The following is a 6,855-nucleotide window of genomic DNA, read 5'->3' on the forward strand; positions in this document are numbered from 1 at the left end:
GCGCCAGGCAGGCCCACCAGGAGGGCACCCCAGTCTCCCAAGCCGTCACCGCGTTCGACGAGGCCCGCACTTCCCTGGCCCGCATGGTGCAGACGATGCACCCCGACCGTTGGGTCGTGAGCGGCCTGGCGCCCAGACCGTTGCCCGCACGCATCAGCAGGGACGCCGGCTGCCTGCTTCTCCTAATGCGGCTCACCTGCTGCAGTGTGGCGGAGCGTCTGCACGGACACGGGCGCAAGGACTCCCCTACATGTGCGGACTATTCCGAACTGGAGACAATTAATTCTGTCCATGAGTCCTCTGATGCAACCAGCACACCCATAAACGCTCACACTTCCTACCCCCTCGCTGGGAAGCGGCCGCCTGGACGGCTGTTAAGGGGCACGCTGGGTGAAACGCTTCATGCGAGAAACATGGACTACTTCAGTTCCAAGTCTGCGACGGTCGGTGGAGGCAGCTGCAGGAGTCGCTCTATAGCTTACAGGTGATGTTTGTTCCATGACGGTGTATGGACCAATATAGCGGTTCAAAAACTTCTCGCACAGGCCCGATGATCGTGTCGGTGTCCACAATAGCATTTCTTCACCGGGGTTAAAATGAATGTTGCGCGGCATCGTAATGGGCTTTTCGTTCTTGCTGCGTTGCTTCAGTGTGGATGCGGGCTAATTGTCCGCATGCAATGCTAAATTAAAGCTACTATTCTAGCTGAACAAAAGGGTGCTGCACAAGATTGCAAGAAAGAATTTCTTTTCATCATCCAACAAATCCCAACTGTCTGGACTATAATGGTAATCCAGACTGGTCTGTGCACTCCAAACTACTGTTCTCTCTGCAATTACGCAATAATTGAAGTTCTTCAATGCTCTTTGCGAGCCATATACTACTTAAAGGGGCCCTGAGATGGATTTCAAAGTGTATTTGTTTGTGTCAGAAAACTACTTTATAGTTCTTGTAGAAACAAGTCCAAAAATAGTAAGCATATTCGCTCACGCTAACAAAAGTTATTACTCCGACGAGACAGAACTATCTGTTGGCTCGGCGGCTTGCGATGACGACATAGTCCGACCTCGTCCGAGGCGAAGCACTCAGTTCATGGTTGGCCGCCGTAATGTCCGCGATTGTTGACGGCGGCGGTCGTTGTTTTACAGCGTCGTCGTTACCATGGTTACTTGTTAAAATAGGTGCAGTCGAAAGAAGCACAATTATCAATAAACAGAAAAGAGAGAAGGAAAAAGAACTTCGCCAACAGTTAAGGACCCTATTCTTAGAAGAAAACGCAAACGCCAGCGAGTTTAAGCAAGAAATAAGGACACAAAAAATAAACTAGAAGTCATCGATACTGAGCGTTATAGGGGGGCTATAATGTGAGCACGGGCAGATAAGATGTGTTTCGGTGAAATGCCTACAAATCGTGCGTTGTTTGATGAAAAACGGTACAGTACAATACAGTACAAAAATGTTGCTATGGCCCAAAAAGAAACGATTGAGCGGGCGTTCGTCGAGTATTACACAGAGCAGTCAGACACGCGCATTCCAATGAGCGATGGCTTTGCTGATGAATTTTTATCGCTTATGCCCAAGTTAGAACCAGAGCTTTGTGAAATAATGGAGCACCAATTAGTGTGTGGGAATTGGAATACGCAATAGATGATCTGAAAACCTGTAAGTCACCCGGGTCACACGGGTTAAGCGCGGAATTTTACAAGGCTTTCAAAAGGGAGGTAGCGGTATCTTTATATGAAGTATTAGTAGAGGCTTACAAACTAAATGTTCTCCCGCAGTCTTTTAAGGAGACGCAAATCATCTTGATACCGAAGTGTGAAGATGCAGTAAAACTGCTGTCCGTAAAGGCGTACAGGCCAATTAGTCTAGCCAACGTCGACTACGAAATTTACCTGAAAGTCTTAGCTAGACGGTTGCAAAACGTAATTCAGTTTTTGGTAGGAACGCATTAAACTTGCGGTATTAAACATCGCACGATAAGTACCGATGTGCACGTCGCCAGAAGGGTGTTAAGAGTGCTGTGATGCCTTCTCAGGTGGTGCGGCGATGGTGCAACTCGACCTTGAGAAGACTTTTGACCGGGTGTCCCATGACATACTTTTCAGAATGTTAGAATACAGGAATGTTGGGTCTGTTATCTCGGAGGGTATAAAGATGGCACATGCCGGATGCAACGCGAGCATAATTATTAACAAAAATTTAAGTGAAGGTATAAATGTTGGTTGTTCGGTCAGGCAAGGTTGTCCGTTGTCGCCACTTCTTTTTGCGTTGTGTCTCGAGCCTTTCTGTTTAAAAATATTCAAGCATGAATGAATGCGGGAGTTTGCATTACAGAACACTAAAGTAAAACTGCTCGCATACGCCGATGATATAGCAGTTTTCTGTCCCCATCAAAAGAGCATAAGCGAAGCAGTTAAGGTGCCGTTCACTCAAGTTTACAGAAAGGGTTGTAAGAATTTTTACTGTGTGAGCTCGTTGCGGAGAGAGCTCGTTGTGGAGATGCGCTATGCATTGGCCTTGAGGTGAAATTTAGGCATGGTGTCACGAAACGTGTAAAAAGCCGTACGGTGTGTTTTTAGGTAGGGGGGTGATTTCACGACCCCAGAAGAGAGGACGCGGCCGTAGCGTTTACGCCGAGGGGCCCTGTAGTGTGCCTTATGCCAGCGAATGCGTCGATGTAAACGCATTTTGCTGACGTGCTTGCTGTATGCGTTTGTAGACGCACGTATCCGTCAATACCCGCCGCAGTGGTTCGGTGGCTAGGGCGTAGTGCTGCTGAGCCCGAGGACGCCGGTTCGATTTTCGGCCGTGGCGGCCGCTTTTGTGATGGAGGCGAAAAGAGAAAGCGCCCAAATGTACGACATTTAGGCGCATGTTAAAGATACCCAGGAGGTCAAAATTAATCCGGCGGCCTCCACTACGGCGCGCACACCATATAATTGATAGATGCCGTCAAAGCGCGTTGGTGAAAACATATGTTTATATTGTAGAATATTCGGTGAGCATAGAACAGCTTTGCTCGATGCAACCGAGGTATGCAATGTTTCTTTTTTTTTTAAATTAGGATATGCATTTGTTCTTCAGTACCCTATCCGCAAACACTTATGCTAGTGCGCAAGACAGTGCTGCTTGTCAATGAGATCGAGGGAATCTAGCGAAGCACTGCGAATCCTACCAGTTTCAGCTATCATTTGTCTTTGTACAGGTTTTCAAGAGTCAAAAATTTAGTTCACCATGAAGGGATAACAGAAGCATGTTCCGACATAAAACCCCAACAGTAAGGAATCCCCAATGCCTCATAAAACTTTTTTGAAGGGTGCAGTCAAAAGTACTTTAAACATCATTGGTATTTGTTGGCATGCCACTACATTACCTGTATACTCGAGCAAACCAAAATAGTTCTAAAGCAGGCTAAAATTCTTTTTGTGGCTAATAATGTAGCCGTATATAGGACAAAAACATGAAATTGTTGCTTTTGGTTTTGCAGGTGCTGACCGAGGAGTTGGGGAAAAGTTTGAGCCAAGATGTCCCTGGCATGAAGCACGATGAGCACGTGAAAGGTTGTTCTTACGTTGGAGGTTATAAAGCGTTAAATAAAGAATTTTAAAGCTTTGCGACTTCATTTCATCTGGTTTGCATGCCACACTTTGCAACATGTAATCTGCAGTGTGCTAGATCTATTTCATTCAGCATATTTGTTTTCAGCAGCCTGCTTAACTGCTCAATACTTCACTTTTTCAAGCTAGCGCTTTGTTCTTTAGTGTGAATTGCTGGAAGTGTTGTCTTAGCAATTTAATGTAAATATCCCAAACATACTCCGTATAGATTCATAAAGCTTAATAGTGTAGGTTTCAGTTTTCTAGTAAACTAGAGAAACTGTACGTGCTGTAAATTTCAGTGCTTTATTGATAACACGCCTTGAAGCACTACTCCAGCTTTAATAATACTCGATACAAAAGACCCTTCTGTAGCTTGTTTTGACAAAACCCTAATTATAAATGCTTGCACCACACACTGTGTCGACCGTCAACTCCACACCCTATTCATTGTTTTCTTGGCCAGACTGGAAGCAGTGATTTTTGGAGTAGCATAATACAGTGGAAAGTTGCGAGCTTATTATCGTAACCACTTTTCAATGTGGCCTGTCAGGTTGAAGCATCCTGTTGACCGAGGTGGGCTGTCAAGTTGAAGCATCCTGTTGACCCAGGTGGTTCCTGCCTACTACAACTTATTCGCATTTATGTTGACACAACAGCCCGCAGTGTATGCATAGTCCTTTTTGAAAGGTCGTGACGATAAGCTTGGGACGTTCCACTGTATTATGCTTCTGTAACATCACTGCACTCTTAGCAAGACAAATATGAATAGGGTGGGGAGTTGCCTGTCCACAGAGTGCATGGTTCAAGCATTTATAATTAGGGTTGTGCCAAAACAAGCTACAGAAGGGGCTTTTGTATCAAGTATTCTTAAAGCTGGAGTAGTGCTTCAGGGCATGTTATCAATAAAGCTCTGAGGCTTACAGCAAGTACAGCTTCTTCCTGATTCGAAAAATTTGGGACCAGAAACGGACGTCCGGCGGACATCCATTATCCGCATTTTGTTATCCCCTGAATGTACCCTGCTCACTTCGGTTTCGAAATGTCCGATTTTGAACATCTGCCGGATGTCGGAAAATCCGGCTGGGACGTCTGTCGGGCGTTCGTAGGATGAGCAATTCCTTTGCATCGGACCATCCCACGGACGCCCGTAAAACGACTCCTGGCTTTCTGCGGATGTCTGACGGACGTCCAAATGTCCGACACCGGATGTATGACGGATTTTCGATGGACGTCTGTGGTCCAATAGGTCACTACGTTGGTCAATTACCAAGTAGAAATTACCACGGTGCTTGCGGGAGACAAGGTGGCTCAACTTTGAAGAAAAGCTTGTTATGACAACCAGAGCACGCTAGACACGACAGAGAAGCTACACGACGGGGTAAGCACTCCCGTCAGGCTTGTCCGATCTCGCCATTTTCGTCTTGCTTAATAAAGAAAAAATAACCAGGAAAGAAAACTCTGTCTTCGTAACTTCATGCTGTAGAAATTATTTTTTACCGCGTTTGTATTTTCATTCAGTCACCGTCAATTTGTGATGAACGAAATGTCTTTGAAAACCTTTTTAATTGCGAGGTTTTGTTAAAACCACACAACTGACATCGAGCAATGCGCGAAGGCTGTTATCAGTGGTAAGGACCTTTCAGACCGTGCTACTTTCCAGGTGTTATACGCTCCCACATGTTCAGGCTCACTCAGGCGGTTTTCTCTACATGAATAATATATCGCTCCTTCACCTAACAGGTGCGTGTTGCAAGGAGCGATTTCGACATTTTTATTGATTTTTGTATAATGAGTCAATCGGTATGACCTTACCTTTGTGAAAAACTGCAGTTAGACACACCACTGGAAAAAATGGGAAAACTGCAAGGATGGAATGCGGTAAAAACATGATCCTCGAAGCCACCTCTTCTTTATTTGCACAGTGCCTCAATCCAAAAAACTGCAGAGGATGGCAGAAACAGCCACGCGAACGCAAGATTAAATTTGTGATGATTTTTTCGGCCACTGCAATGCTGCCATGAGTCACGGTCAGTGTCTTCCCTCTTGCGGTCGAAGGATATAAACTCAGGAACAAAATCCTGTGGCGAAAGGTCATGGCAGGCACGGGTCATTAGCGGGACAGCCAGGAAGGGTAACTAAGAAAGTGGAGATGGTTAGCTACCGAACCACTTCGTAAGAGAAATATTGGCCATGTGGGGAAACATTTCTATGTTTTATTACGAATCACGCTGGCCGGGCTTGTGGATACAACTGTCGGCAGGGATAATTTTGTTTTGCAGTATGCTCAGAACTGCTGTCGAACCGGGATGGATTCACACTGCTAACTTTTGCAGACGTGAAAACAGCTTGGGTAAAAAAACTGAACAAGTATGCGTAAAAAAAACCTAGAAATAGCAGGTAGACCTCCAACAGTGGTGAGAAATTTAGCAGTACCACATTTTTCACATGCACGCGAAAGCATTATCTGGTCAGCCTTCCGTGATTCCAGCTTGAACCCTAGTGGTGCCCGGAAATAACGCCTTCATACCAAGGCGGAAACAACCGCAGTCTTTCTAGGGTGCCCACTGGATGTTAGGCGTAATTATTTGGTTTGAACTCTTACGTCGTAAACCGGCGCCCGAAGGTAGACGCGCAATAAGTTTCACGTTGTTGTGCACACGCCAGTACTAAAGTTAAGCCTGTCGACCATTAAGCATCCGAGTGACAAGGGTGACTGGCGAAGTTACTAAGGAAGGGTGAAGGAGACAAGGACGGAAATACGCTCCGAAAACCAAGGCATCTGCCCTGTAGCCGACAGAAGCTGGGCCCAACGTTTTGCTTTGGGATCTCACGTCCTCAACTGGCGCCCGCTGCTTGATACTAGCATTGGCTCCCAAATGTTAAGCCTTAACACTGGCGACTGATTGGGGTTTCTAGTGGCAGCAACAAGGGGAGGGGCGAGGGAGGCAAGACATTTAGAAAAAAAGAACACGATTGCGCTTGCGTGCCAAGATTGTAAAATGCACATAAGCGCAGATGCCCTACGCAAGTTTTGTTGTAAACGAAGAGCGCGGCAAAAATTAAAAAGCGAAACTAACAAACAAAGTACAAGCACTCTTAAGAAGAAAACTTCCTTTTGCAAGCTAAATAATCATAGAATACAAAAAGCGCGAGAAATTTCAACTGGTCTGCGTGCAACTTGGAGCGTGCCGCCGTGTTTTGTGCTTGGGCCAGGAATCCTGGTGTAAGCTGTATGAAGTCACCGGGATAGCCG

This window comes from Haemaphysalis longicornis, unplaced genomic scaffold (assembly GCF_048455015.1).
Source record: "Haemaphysalis longicornis isolate Haplotype H1 unplaced genomic scaffold, Haemaphysalis longicornis Haplotype H1 scaffold_10, whole genome shotgun sequence".
Taxonomy (NCBI): Eukaryota; Metazoa; Arthropoda; class Arachnida; order Ixodida; family Ixodidae; genus Haemaphysalis; species Haemaphysalis longicornis.